Raw genomic sequence first — 14,875 nt, forward strand, 5'->3', positions numbered from 1 at the left:
CACGATCTTAGAGATAAGTAGAGACTATCTAACAATGGTGATTTTTGTGAATGATTAATCCAGTATTTGATGAGTCTGGAAAATGTAGTTGTTGTCGCTAATGAACAGATTTGACAATTAGAATTAGCACCTCGTAAAACTTAATTTGGGGGGGCTCCTGTTAGGCAGTGCCTTACCTCTATTTCCCCATTTTTTTTCCATTGGAGAGTAAAGTATTTGGAAAATGCTTAGAACTCTCGACAAGAAATTTATAGAGTTGCAAACTGTGACCAATCAAAAACTCCCAGGGAGACCACACCTGTATTTTACTTTCGTATACAAGCTGTATTTTCACAAGCACTTAGTAAAGTGCTTTCCACATAGGAAGCGCTCAATAAATACAACTGAATGAATTTTACTTTCACGTACAATTTCTCACTCTCTGGTTACTAGGAGCCATGAAGACAGGTAAGTAAGCATCTAGTTCAATTAAACTATTCTTCCTTAAAATATGGTCTTACGGGGGAGGGCTTTCAGAACGTTGTCTAGCACAGTCCTCTGTCAGACTGAATGAACCCAGTTATCCCAGTCCTTCGAACAGTGCTTAGCACATAGTAAGCATTTAATAGTAACCATAACTAATTAGCTTAATGCATTAAAAAACCAACCAACTCCTGGGAGGCAAATCTCATAACTTCTTGGTTGCTATTCCAGTACTTGATCACTTGTCCAGTAAAAAACTTATTCACTGGCTAACCAAGCACTCTCACTGTCATGTAAACCCCGTTCTGCTTTATTTGATCTTCAGTGGAAGTGGAGAACAAGAGCTTAGTACAGTGTTCTGCACGCAGTGAGTGCTCAAGTACTACTGAGTGAATTGATCAAACAACCCTCTTTAACAAGGTATCCTCGTGATTTTATTAGGTCTTTAGGCTATTTCCCAGCCTTCAGAATGCTCAATTCATGCCTTAAATGTTTGCAAAACCTCAAATGCAACTCATTTCCGCACCCCACCACCTCCACAGGAAGGAGTCTTTGGGTGCCATGGCTAGACCTAGGGTCATCCATCAACTTCTTGCCACTGGAATCCGCGGTTCCTTCCTAGGTTCCGCGTGCAGGGGCAGCAGACAGCCACGGGATGCTCGGCTTAGCGGCCTAGAGACAGAGAGCCCTGCTAGCTTGAGAGCTTCTCAAGGGCAGGGATGATGTCTACTTTATATACTCTCCTAAGTGCTGAGTACAGAGAAGCAGCTTGGCTTTGTGGAAAGAGCACCAGCTTGGGGGTCAGAGGAAGTGTTATAAGCCCGCTCTGTATTTTACCTCCACACATGGCCCATCTTAACTAATTTGAAGGTTAAATATCAAGATGTCAAGTTTCATACATTTTGGCAATAGCATCTCTACTGATGTATCGTCACATGTATTGCAAGGGTGGTTCCAGGGTAAAATGGCTCGAAGCAATTGGCTTTGTGCTTTATGGAGCCCCTCTCTCCTCCACAAACAACAATAGTCACTTGGTACTAGTGGAAAAAGTATGGGCCTGGGAGTTAGGGCCCCTGGGTTCTATGCCTGCTGGCACTTAACTACTCTGCACCTTGGATTCCTGATCTGAAGAATGGGGATTAAATACCTAGTCTCCCTCCCACTTAGACAGTCAGTCCCACGTGGGAGGGGCATTGCATAGAACTTGAATATCTTGTATCTACTCCAGAGCTCAGGACAGCACATGGTACGTAGCAAGCACTTGATGCCACAGTTCTTATTGATAAAAAATCAAATCGGCCCCAGAAGCAATGGCTTCGGGGACATGTACTGGGGGAAGCGGTAGAAGAGCTGCCTTGTGGTACCTGCCGGTGCATGCCATTCTACAACGTACAAGTTCTGTCCTTTATGAATCTTGCATTAGGGAGAACTCGTACTCTAGTATACATGCCTTTGCTCTTATCGGCGCCGCATGTATTGTACAACCATTTTTACCATGTGAACGAGGAGGGTTGGAAGAGTGCTCCATTTCTCTGAGTGTTCCATCCCAAATTCCATATTAAGTAAGAACACTGGGTAATTTCATTTCTTAAACCTTCTCTTCCAGAGCCCCGGATCAGTAGCTGAAAACTGGGCTAATTACCTCAACCTCTTCATCCTAGAAGGCCCCCTTAAATCAGGACTCACTTAAACTTTAACAATGCTGGTTTCATTGGTCCAGCCAATATTTACACATGTGGCCACATTACATTTTCAACGTGAACACATTTATTAGGCTAGTTATAGGTTTCGATATCTCTGTCTTGAAATTGTTACATTCAAGCTAAATTTTGGAGTCTCTGCAAGTTATCACACTTAAATGCGTTCTTTTACATAATCCACTATTAAAAAGAGACTGGAACTTTTCATCAAGCAGTCTATTTCCTGATGGGGAGTATATTAGCATCTCTTTAGAGGATGCATAATTGATTATCAAGCATTTATTTTTAAAAAGACGTAGCAAGGAATCTGACATGTTTTGGAACATATCTTCTGCTTACCAGTGTATTTGAAGGGAATGTAAAATTACAGACATTATTTCATAGTCTGTGTGCCTTGGAATGCAAATCAAAGACTGTTAGTTATAGAGACTGTAGCCATTCTAAAGATGGACTGTATATATTCCCCTCCTATCTTGTTTCAGAAGAAATCAAAGATTGGCTTTTGAGCCTCACACTTTCTATGTGCAAGCACTGACCTAAGTGCTGGGGTAGAGATAAGATCATCAGGTCAGATACAGTCCCTGTCCCAAGTGGAGCTCACAGTGTAAGGGGAAGGGACAACAGGTATTCAGTCTCCATCTTTTACAGATGAGGAAACTGAAGTGATTTGACCAAGGTCACAGCCGGCGAATGGCAGCGCCAGGTTTAGAGTCCAAGTGTCACGCTCTTTCCACTGGGCCTCAGGGTTTGATCTGTGCCTGAAGGAAGCCTTCAGTATGGAAGTCACTTATTGGAGAGCAGAAGTTGATATTGGCTAACTTTTATGGAACGTGCTGCAAATGGATTGAAGTGCTGCACAAAAACCTTTTAAATTTTATACTTTACATGATTTATGGTTTACTACTGGACTGTTTGTGTAATCAGTATTTCCTCTTGATAGTGGGGTTTGGTTAGAGTGATTTTTTCACAGTAGTTGAAATGATCCCTAATTGTTTGATTTGGGATTGAGACCCAAATAATTCAGGTGTAGAAAATAATAAAAATCCCCTTTCTGGATTGTCTACCCTGCCTGAATTAATCTGATACTTTTCGAATCTTCCTCTCAATTTATGCAGTGTTAAGCTTGGCTTATGGCACTTTAAATTGTACTAATACTAAAATCAGGCCTAATTTTAGTTTTAGGGAAACTAAAAAATGCATCCTAGTTAATACTTTTTACCTCTTCCACAAAGACATTTGGGCCAAGGCTCTGAAAAGTCAAAGACCCGTGGGGAGGAGGAAAAGAGTCTGGTGAACTCAAAACTGGAAGATCAGTCCCTCATTTATTGAGGCTGTGAAATTAGGCATCAATCAATCCATCAACAGTGTTGATTGAATGTTTATTGTGTGCAGAGAACTGTACTAAGCACTTGGGAGAGTAGAATAAGGTTGGTAGACAAGATCCCTACCCACAAGGATCAGTGTGATATTAAACAGTATTAAAATGGTTAAAACTGAACTTTGTCCTTGAATAGCCTTTTGGGTTAAACTGTTCTGGTTGCTGTCCTTGGGAATGAAATGCCCTTTACTGAGAGAATAACATGTATTCTGAAAATGAAGGATAATCGGACAATTATTACAAGTGATCTAAAGTAAGTCCTCCAGAGCTATTGTTTCAAACTCATTTTTCATCTTGACTCTTAAAATTGTCAACTTCCAAAATTTTAGTTCGATGATTTTTGGGGCACAGGCATGAAGGCTCAAGTTGTTTGTCCAGAATGTGTTCTATACTCATATTTCATATTTCCTTAGCAGGTAGACATGGCCTCATTGGTGCTTTCAGCATTAGTGAATCTGGGTAGTATATAACAGCTCCAGATTGTAGCAGTTATAGAAATGGTCACCAGCATAATGAGTTTCTGTTGGATTTACCGCTCTCAGATGGCAGGGACCATACTTATTCGTTAATACGTACCCAGCACTTAGTTGGAGTATCCATCTCCTGGGCATTCCTACTTGATGATTGAGTAACCACTTGCCCTCAGCCCTTCGGGGTAGAAGTTGTAATTTGGTGCCGTAGGCCATATTGTTTCTGCTTCCTAAATTTACTTTTGTATATGAGGGGTCGGGGAATCAGAATAGCCTCATGGTGAGGCATATTAGTAGAAATGGACTAAAGTTTTCAATTGAGAAAATATTGGGGTGTTAGACTCCATCTTTAGAACTATAGTACAGTTCTAGAATTGTATACACTTAATATGGCAGGCATGGAGTCTAGGCAGGACCAATACAATGAATTTAGTACATTCACCTGTTCTCTAAGTAGCAGAGTACAACATGGCTTAATTTCCAGGGTACTGCTAATATTGCAACATCTGTAGGCAACTCAGCCCAACGAAGCATAATGTGAGGAAAACCAATGCAATAAATAGACTTTCAACATCCCAAATTTGTGGGAAGTTCGTTTATTGGAACTATGTGAAGTTGCTTTGCTCCCCAGAGCCTGGCACTAGCTCCACTGAAATGTGATGCCATTGGTTTTCAGTAAAGGTTCCTTTCTGCAGGGCTGCAAACAGATCAGCTGCTACTGTGTATATACAACTAGGGAGCAAATCAACCAGCACATTTAAGCCGTCGTTTTAACCCTAAGACTTTCCAAGATCTCTCCTGCAGACAGGAAGTTTCTTTTCTATTGTCAGATTTAACACTGTGCTCCTGTAATCAGATCAGAGCAAGGATCCTTGCTGCAAGTAAAGAGACTTCCTTAAGACATTTGTCCTTGAAACTGCACCAAACTCTTGGAAGAACCCAGAACCTGTAAGTATATATGATTTAGGCAACGATAGCACAAGACATAGCTGCAATCAACCATTATACGATAGCTGATTAACAGTGCAGTAGGGGGTTTTTCCGATGTTATATTACATTCATTTTCGATTTCGTTCTGAAGAAACAAATCAATTCTAGCTTCTGATACAGTGACTTTGCAGTAGATGGGTTGTAATATGTTTGATTTAACTATTTGCTGTTCTCATTTGGCTTTTAATATAGCTTGTGGGGCAATCATTGTAACCATAAAACTATGAAAACTTTTCTAATATTATTAGGCATTATAATTGTTGGTTGGTCCATCCTGTGAAATAAGTTAGCTTTTGGGCAATTTTTAAAAAAACCCCAAAAAACGAGGAAGTGGGCAGATAGAAGGAGTTCATATAATTCTAGGCATCAATACAATTTATTAGCTTGCAGTCTTAATTTCCTAGTAAAGAACATTCCATTGTTGTCTTGCCTTAATTGAATTCTACCCAATGCTGTCTGTTTTGGTGTTTTACTATCTTGTATATGTCTGTTTAAGTTACTTTGCTGGAATTGCAGTCTGGTTTAACCTGTATTTAAGCACTATTTATATTCCAGGCACATCTGGGTAAAATAAGTGTTTAAGATTAAAGAAAAAAAGAAGGTTTAAAAAAGGATAGTTTTATTACCCTTGAAAGCTTGTGAAAGCACAACATGGATGAATGTCAGATGTAGACAGAGAGCCCAAGTCTTCCCAGTCCCTGAATCGCCTCGTCCTTAGACTCTAGGCTTCTTGTGGGTAGGGAGGGTGTCTACCAACTCTGTTATATTGTATTCCCCCAAGCGCTTAGTATAGTGCTCGGCACCCAGGGCTCAATAAATAGGATTGATGATCCCCACTACTTTTGCAACTACAACTAATAACAGCCTGAGCTCCCTTTCTATCAATTTTTAATATGCAACAATACTTATGTTTATAAGATTAATTTCTCCCAAGTTAGCCTGATTGATAGCTGGATTGTGGTTTCCTAAGAGCCTGTTCCATGAAACCCACAGAAGAGCTGCATTCCATTTAACTAGTGAATGTAAAAACGGGTAACCATGGATTCAGCCACCACTAACTGCTGAGTGCAATGACTTGTTGTAAACAATACAAATGAGCCAGGAGAGCAGAAGCAACCAGACATGAAATGATTTTAATAGAAATTACGGTAAAGGTCATGTGATACTGTATCAGTTTGTGTTCAATATTAAAGGGAAAGTATTTCATTTTTTTTTTTTTTTGTCTCCAGGTTCTTTGTAAAGGAAATACCTTTCCCAGTTTTTAGCTTGCACTACCCACGGAGAAAAGGGGGAAATGATTCTGAGGAAATGTAGTTTAGGTGCGGATTTTCACTGAGTGGGTAAATTATTAAAGGGCGGGGGGAAGTGTATATTGTTCAGGGGTGCCTTCACGGAAGCTGAGGTTAATTGTGGAATATAAGTTTTAGTGTTTTGCCAAGAGAGATAATAGGTCATTTCTGACACTTAGCTTTTAAGTGTTATGACTTTACTTTTTGTCCTCTCTTAAGTCCCTGGGCTTAATTTATAGCCACTGTCTTTTTGAGAACTGCTGTGCCCCTGTGTCAGCTTCCTCAGTATGGTGATATGCACATGCAAATTGTGTGAGCAGTGATGTATCTCATCTCAAGGTTTTCATTCAGCTACGTTTTTGCTGTGATGGCCAAATCTGAACACATGCTTTGCTTTTCTTAAAAATGTATTCACAGAGGTGAGCAGATAAGTGTGTGTGTGTATATGTGTGTATGTAATGTCTATCCAGAGTGGGAGAAAGAAAACAATCACTATCCATTTCATGTATTTTGCATGTTTATACTTCTGTTTATTATGTAGCTATTTCATTCATTCAATTGTATTTATTGAGCGCTTACTGTGGGAAAAGCACTGTACTAAGCGCTTGGAAACTACAATTGGGCAATGGATAGAGACAATCCCTACCCAACAACGGGCTCACAGTCTATTTGTGAATGTGTGTATATCCTATCTGTGAGTGTGTGTGTACAAACACACACATATTATACACACATACATATTTAAACCATGATAGAATGCCAGAATGTGTGTGTTCCTATTATCTCAGTCTGCTAAAAGTGACTACCCCGTGACAGGCATAAAGCGTGATGTTACGATTTTGAAGTTGGACAAATATGTAATAGCATCAGGCTGCTACATAAACACAGGGGACAACAAGTCTGACTTCCAAGGAAGAAAGTAAATGTGACAGGCAAGTAAACATAGGAGAGGTCTTTCTGTTTACTCAGATACCGCATGTCAGGAAATTCTCCAAACGCAACAGCCTTCGCTCTAGCATTCAAACTAATTATATAATTTAGGAATCATTAAGTGTTGTGCCAGATGGGGGAACTAAAGTTTGGAATTTCTCATCACAAGATCCAGTCTTAAAATGTCCTCACATTCCTGACAGCAAACAGGTGGGCCTAATAAAGGAAATTGGACTTAAATGTTGAGAATCTTAATAAGTTCTGTAACTAATACAAGTTGGTTTTACTTTGCTGTGCTTCACTTTTTCCCCAACTAGTGTATGGACTTTAAAGTTCTATTTGAGATCTAAGTAAGTTCAAAGCATTGTAAAACAAGCAAAGTCAGTGCCCCAAGATGCAGAATGAAACCTCATTAATAGCTATCCCTTTTTTAAGAATATCTTCCAGTTTTTTCAGTTCTTTTTGGCCTTCTCCCTGACACATACAGCCAATGGCCAATAACGATAATTGAGCTATTTGAGTACAGTGAGCTCTGGGGTAGAAATAAGATAATCAGGTCGGACAGAGTCCCTGTCTTCTCCTCCCTATAAGAGCTCTCAGCCTGAGGGACTTCTCCCTCTAAGGAGGGAGGGAGAACAAGTATTTAATCCACATTTTACGGGGGAATTAACAGAAGTTGAGAAGTTAAGAAACTTGCCCAAGGTCACCCATCAGACGAGTGGCAGAGCCGTGATTAAAACCGAGGTGCCTCACTCCCAATCCTGTGCTTTTTCCCAAAGTCCATGCCAAGTCCAGCCTCTTTCTTTTTTTTGCCATATTTGTTTGCACCCATTCCTCCCTGTCCTCACCAATATATCTCTTATCAGCGTACTCATCACCTTCTGTCTATTCCACTGTCACACTGTCTCTGCTATTAGCCTTGGCCTTTCGCTATTTCAGAGCGTTCTGCACTGAGCAGCCAAGGCCAATTGCCATGTCTGTTGCTTCATCCAAGTTAGATGAATATTCACAGTCATGAATATTCATGGTTTTCCAGTAAGTTCAAACGCAGCCTCCTAAATTTGGCCTTTAAATCCTCCACCAGGTGGCCTCACCCAATGTTATATATTCATCTCCCTTAGGGACCTGGTCCAAACTCCACATTTCCAGTGAGCTTGCTGCCATCTCTCTCTCTTTCTTTCTCTCTTTCTTTCTCTCTTTCTCACTTCTCCACCCCCACCCCACCCCTTCCAACCGTTCCAGCAACCTAAGCTTTGCTTTCTCTCCCACTCTTAAAATTTGGTCCAAACTTTTCTTTATTTGTGAAACGGCTTCCGTTCTCTGTTTGCATTATCAATCAATAGTGTTTCTTGAGCAATTGCCGGGCACATTGCTGTACTGAGTACTCGCTACTTCCTTCTGATTTCATAGCTCTAGGCTAGGTGCTTAGTACAGTGCTCTGCACCCGTTAGGGGCTCTAATATGGTTGATAGTTACACCCCTCCAGGAAGCTTTTTCTCAATTCTACTACTGGCCTACACAATCCTTAACTTTAACTTCCTCCTGAAATATTGTGTTTGTGTGTTTGTACACAAATGCACACTACAGACTTAGAACTGAAGTTGTCCCCTATGCTTTTTGCAGATGACACAACTGATGATGAGATTGTATCTACACATGCAAGAATGACTGAATTAATCGTATTTATTGGGTACTTAATCTGTGCAGCGTGCTGTACTTAGCACTGGGGAAAATCCATTTGAACTAGTAACTTCGATCCCTGCCTTCAAGGAGCTTTGAAAAAACTGATTGGGAGCTTCTGCAGTTGTTGTATCGTGGAGCAGAAGTCTAGCCCTAGTTTCAGAACTGCCTTCTGGAATCCCAGTTATTCTTAAAGACTTTGTCGTCATTATTCTTTACACGTGTCCTGACCAGTGGTCGTGGGTATTAGATCAGTGTCAGTAAACCAACTGTGTTCCAGAAGCATTTTCTTGGTAATCTCGTTCTGCCATGAGTTGACTTTTTTCATATGTGTCCCTGTGAAATTACTTAAGAGGGTGATTGTGTCAGAGATAGAAGGTCCAAGTTTGTCAGCCATATAGATAATCAGATGGCATCACAGCCGTATCGATCCACAACTTAATATGAACGTTGATACTTCGTTGTCACCCATCTCTCCCAATTTCCCAGAAGCCATGCTGCCTCAATTCTGTTTCCTACTTTGTCTAAACATGCAATGTGTACTGTTTAGGTAGCAGAATAAAACGAATGCCTATGGTTATGTGTAGGATTTTCCAGTTATAAGCTGGTATGTACCTCAATTCTCTTCAGGCTTTTTGTCGGTGCAGCTGACTTCAGTGGTGGTTGAGCGTTCGATCAGTGGTTATTTACTGAGTGCTTACTGTGTGCAGAGCACTGTACTAAGCGGTGGGGAAAGTACAATATAATAGAATTGATAGATGTATGTGTGTGTTTGCATATTCCTCAAGAGCACAGACACTAGCATACATCAGATTCTGGATGATTGGTCCAGATTGTTTTACGATGCTCATAGCTTGTTTGAAAAGTTTCCCAGCGGAGTAATTGCATATCCTGACCCCAGCTTCTGGATCATCATCAGTGGTATTTGAGCACTTACTATGTGTAGGGCACTGTACTAAAAACTTAGGAGGACAATACCATCACTTCATCCTCAAGCCTGGTAGCAGGAGTAGGGTGAGTAGAACTGGACCTATCCCGCAATCCTGATGGTGACAGGGAAAGAGTCAATGAAGGCATCATCATCTCAGACTCAACCACACTGCCTGCGGAAGCAGTGTGGCCTAGTGGAAAGAGCACGGACCTGGGAGTTAGAAGTCGTGGGATTTAATCCCAGCTCTGCCGATTGTTTGCTGTGTGACCTTGAACAAGTCACTCAGCTTCTCGGTGCCTCAGTTCCCTCATCTGCAAAATGGGGATTAAATACCTGTTCCCTCTCCTTATTCTGAGAGCCTCATGTGGGATTATCCTGTATCTACCCCAGAGCTTAGTACAGTGCTTGCTATATAGTAGCAGTTAATAAATACCACAATTAACCATTACAGACTTGACAGGGAGGATGAAGTTTCTAGTAGTTCCAAGAGCTCAAGTCTATCAATCAGACATTTATTGAGCGCTTATAGTGTGCAGAACACTGTACTAATTGCTCAGAGTATAATATAACAACAAACAGACATAATCCCTGACCACAGCGAATTCTTTTTATAAAGTCTAATCGCTCTGTAAGATCTGCTAAAACTACATGGAGGGGATGGTACTATTTACTCCTCTTTCAGGCTGTGAAGATCGTGTCTGCTTTTCATTTGGTGTGAAGCCACATTGTGATTCAGGCAGTGCATTCAGTCAGTCAGTGGTATTTATTGACCATTTGCTCTTCAGAAGCCTTTCTGAAAGTATTCTGATTCAAATCTTGAAAGTGGTGAGCTATCCCAATAGTATCCTTCTTTTCCTTTTTGAAAATGGTAGAGATGATGAGTCTTTGAAATACCATAATATTTCTTCTGTGTTCCATATTTTGAGGATCCTTTTTTTGAAAATGGTATTTATTAAGTATGTATTAAGTGCTGGGGTAGATGCAAGAGAATCTGGTTAGCCACAGTTCACATTCCGTGGGGGCTCATAGTCCTTTTCTTCATTTTACAGATAAGGTGACTGAGACATAGTGAAGTGACTTGCCCAAGGTCACAAAGCAGATAAGTGGCAGAGCTGGAATCAGAACCCAGGTCCTCTGACTCCCAGGCCCGGGCTGTTTGGTCTAGGCCATACTGCTCCTCATTGGGTTCGTTCCCCTTTTAGGGGTATTTAAGTGCTTACTGGGTACCAGGCACTGTACTAAGTGCTAGAGTAGATACAGATTAATCAGGTTGGACCCAATCTCTGTCCCACAGGGGGCTCACAGTCTTCATCCCCATTTTACAGATGAAGTAACTGAGTCACAAGGAAGTGAAGTGATTTGCCCCAGGTCTCCCAGCAGACATGTGACAGAGTCCGGATTAGAATGCAGGTTCTCTGACTCCTAGGGCCATGCTCTTTCTACTAGGACGTGCTACTTCTAAGTTTTGTGTGCTTAGAAACACCCGACCGGAGGCGACTGAGCCATAAACTTTCCGATTGAGTAATCGAAGAGAAATTAAAACAAATGAGGACTCTTCATCTATTTGATTGTGACCCTGCAGTTGAACTTTTTGCATTTGAGTGAAGGAGGCAATACCTACCCCTCCCCACCCTTTAATATGAATATTTCTTTTTGAAAAAGAATTTAGTTTGTTCACAGAGAAGGTTCCAGCCATGCTCCCCGGGGACAATTTTTCTCTCTCTATCCTTAGTGTGTTTAAGACAGAGACTGATGACTGCAAGATACCCAAGCAGCTGTTGTGTGGTGAACTCAAAGGGGGGCACACGGAAGTGGCAAGGGCAGAATAAATGTTTTAAAGACGTAGAGAAGCACAGGACCCAGACTTCTGGGAAGTCCCTGCTGCAGTCTGGTGGCTGCAATAAAAAGAGAATTTCTCTTACCGAGCAAAGGCTTTTGCAAAGATCAGAACACCAAGAGGTAGGCTTGAAAAAAACAGACCGGCCCTGTCTGGGACAAATGCATTGGAGCAGCAAGGATCTAGCTTCGTGTGCAAACAATGTGAAGGGAATGTCGGTCCTGCATCGATCTCTTCAGCTGCACTCTTCTGCATGGTTAGGCTCTCCCCATCTGTAGAGTTGCCATTATAAATAAAGGCCATATGCACCACGAGTTGGATTTCCTCATTTCTCAGCTAGTATTCTTTCCACCAGAGCTTATCTGAGGGAACCATCCTATGGTTCATAGCATCATTTTCCCAGACTGCCCTTCCCACCACTGCTAGATGACTGACAAAAGCTCCTTTAAGGCAGGGATTGTGCCTACTTTATTTTAGCTCCCGAGCACGTAATTAAGTCCTCAATAAATATCGTTGGTTAAGCCGTGTTGTACATGGCAATGATGCCAAACTTTGCAAAAATTGTGAAGCCATGGGAGGAAATACTTTTATTTCCCTAATTTCCTTCTGACACTTTTTTTTTTTAACCTTCAACAGGATTTATTGAGAATTTACTGTGAACGGGAGCACTGAACAAGGCACTTGGATTATGCAATAGAAGTAAAAACTGTGATCCTCATTAGATTTTAAGTTTTTCAACGGCCGAGAAAAAACCAATAGCAATAAGTAGGTGAAAAGGTAAAGTGACTGATGCAAAGATATTGATGATGATTGCAGTATTTGTTAAACACTATATGCCAAACACTGTACTAAGCGCTGGGGTAGATACAAGATAATCAAGTCCCACATAGGGCTCATATTCTAAATAAGAGGGAGAGCAGGTATCGAATCTACATTTTGCAGATGAAGAAACCAAGGCAAAGAAGTTGTGACTTGCCCAAGGTCACACAGCACGTAAGTTGTGGAGCTGGGATCAGAACCCAGATCCTCTGGCTCTCGGGCCTGTGCTGTTTCCACTAGGCCATGCTGCTTCCCACCTTTCCACTAGGCCAGATGTATCTGTGTGGTAAGGGGGTGGTGGATGACTAGGAAGAAGGGGATTGCATCAGGGCTTCTCTAGGGGAAGAGGTGACTTTCAAGGAGGGCTTTGAAGGTGGTGGGGAGGGGCATGGTTTGCAGGTACAAAGGGTGAAAAGTCCTGTGCCCAGGGAAAGATGTGAGCGGGGATTTAATGACAGGAGAGTTTTAAGTGAGGAATAGATTAGTTTGGGGGAATGAAGAGTTTAAACTGGGGAACAGTAGGAGAAGAAAACTGATCAGATGGTGGAAGAGCCTTTAAGTCCCTTGGGCAGGATTTTGGGGTAGTAAGTAATCTCACAGACAGGTCAAGTGCTTGTTCTCAAGGTCTTACAACAGTCAATCTGGTATAGGACCAAGTTGCCAACGTGCTCGATCCACTGCTCTGGACACCAGATCTTATTGCATTTAAGTTATCATACAGAGGAAAATGATTACTGCGGCAGGGAAGTGGGAAGAGAAGGGGAGAATATCTTTGTAGATAGCCTTGGGCGTGTGTAGGTAGGACCAAGTTCTGGTCCAGAATGGGGATTGGAGCGGCTACGTACCTTTGTCATAGTACCATTAAAATATACTAAGCTCAATTCTCCTTTTTGGAATTTTTATAAGTCACTCTGACTGCAGCCAGTAGGATGAGTGTACAGTTTATTTTATGAGTTGGTCATACCAATTACCATAACTTATCTTGTTAAGATCCTCTTCAGTGTGTCACATACATTTTAGAGTGGATTTCTTTGCTTAGAATGGTCTATTATAAGACATGAGAACAGATGGATTTTTTTTCCCCCCAGATAAAAAAAATATGCGACTTATGGGTTTGATATGGCAGCTCACAAATAACCTGACCATTCAAAATTCAACTATAGATTTATCAGTCAAAAGTCCATTCATGTTGTACCTGAAGCATCAGAAATATTGTATTTCTTGGCCCGTTTCCTAAAATGAATGAAATAGTGTAGGTGGTATCTAGGCAGGCACAACTAAGATCAAATTATTGCTTGTAGATATCAAACTAGCAGTTAATGAATGTATAAAGATTATAGGTCTAAAGTATTTGTTGGATGGGGTCTTTTTCCTGTGACGACAGTGATGCTTGTTTATGCATGCACTCGATATGCTATAGACTTGCTTTCAACGGCTTAAAAACCAACTTAATTTTGGGTAAGTTTCAGTTTACTACCCTTAGAAATTAGTGGAAGATACTGCCTATATTCATGGAGTGCATAGACGCAGTATACAGCAAAGGTGAAAGATAAAAGATCAATTCTTATGGATCCAGTAGTTCCAAGCTTTTAAGGCAGTATTATGGAAACTTTGTAATTACTGTGGGTAATCTTGCAGAAAATTAAATGTTGTGTGTGTGCGTGCGCGTGCGGGCGCATGTGTGTAAGTTTGGACTTCTTTAGTCTCCGTAGCTTGTTAGTGTTCAAACAGTTTTCTGTGCTGTGGGCATCTGGGTTACCTTGTCAGGCTTTGTTTTTTACTTCACTGCTGGTAAAGTGCTCTAGGATAGGTTAAATCCCTGGCAAGGGGTCTAATTTTTCAAGGCAAGTTTGGAAAACTGAAGTTATTAGTTTCCTGCTTGCTCTGAAAGTAGCTCTGGACTCCAGTATTTTGAAGTTTACAGGGTAAGAGGGAGAAAATACAGATTGACTCTTCCGATTTCATTTTTATAGGTTATTTCATAGTTAAGATTCCCTGCTGGAGTTCAGAAAAAAGACAACAAATGAAAAATAAACAGGATGTTTTGCTCTTGTCAGAAAAATGTTTCCAATGGGAGCTGCATGCTCTTTGGTCCAGTTAAGCCCTAATGGAACCATAGAAGGTCAGATAACATCTTCCAAATGGAAACACGCCTGGAACTGTATAGTTAGGAATATAGATGGAAAGGCAGGTATTATGACCTGCACTTGGGAGAGTAAGAAATAGGAAACTGGGGTACTGAGAGGTTAAGTGACTTTCCCCTAGTTATACAGCAGGCCAGTGGCAGAACTCTGTCACAGACTTGGACTCTCTGGCTTCCAGATTGATGCTTTGCAACTACACTGTGCTGCCTCCCCTAAAAAACATTCCCATTTTTCTAGTACTTAGG

At 41.2% G+C, this 14,875-nt stretch overlaps 1 protein-coding gene across 5 annotated transcripts in view; it reads left to right on the top strand.

Annotated features, from left to right (window-relative positions):
• ESRRG (estrogen related receptor gamma) overlaps positions 1 to 14,875 on the top strand; it is a 465,100-nt gene that overhangs the window by 26,797 nt on the left and 423,428 nt on the right. For 2 of the 5 annotated variants that reach the window (XM_029047305.2, XM_029047312.2), the window contains exon 1: positions 4,768 to 4,958. The exons of the other annotated variants lie outside the window; for them this stretch is intronic. The gene's annotated coding sequence lies outside the window, so the exon portion shown is untranslated. Of the gene's footprint in view, positions 1 to 4,767; positions 4,959 to 14,875 lie in introns of those variants that run through there. 5 annotated transcript variants of the gene reach the window in all.

The sequence above is a fragment of the Ornithorhynchus anatinus genome, chromosome 19 (assembly GCF_004115215.2).
Source record: "Ornithorhynchus anatinus isolate Pmale09 chromosome 19, mOrnAna1.pri.v4, whole genome shotgun sequence".
Taxonomy (NCBI): Eukaryota; Metazoa; Chordata; class Mammalia; order Monotremata; family Ornithorhynchidae; genus Ornithorhynchus; species Ornithorhynchus anatinus.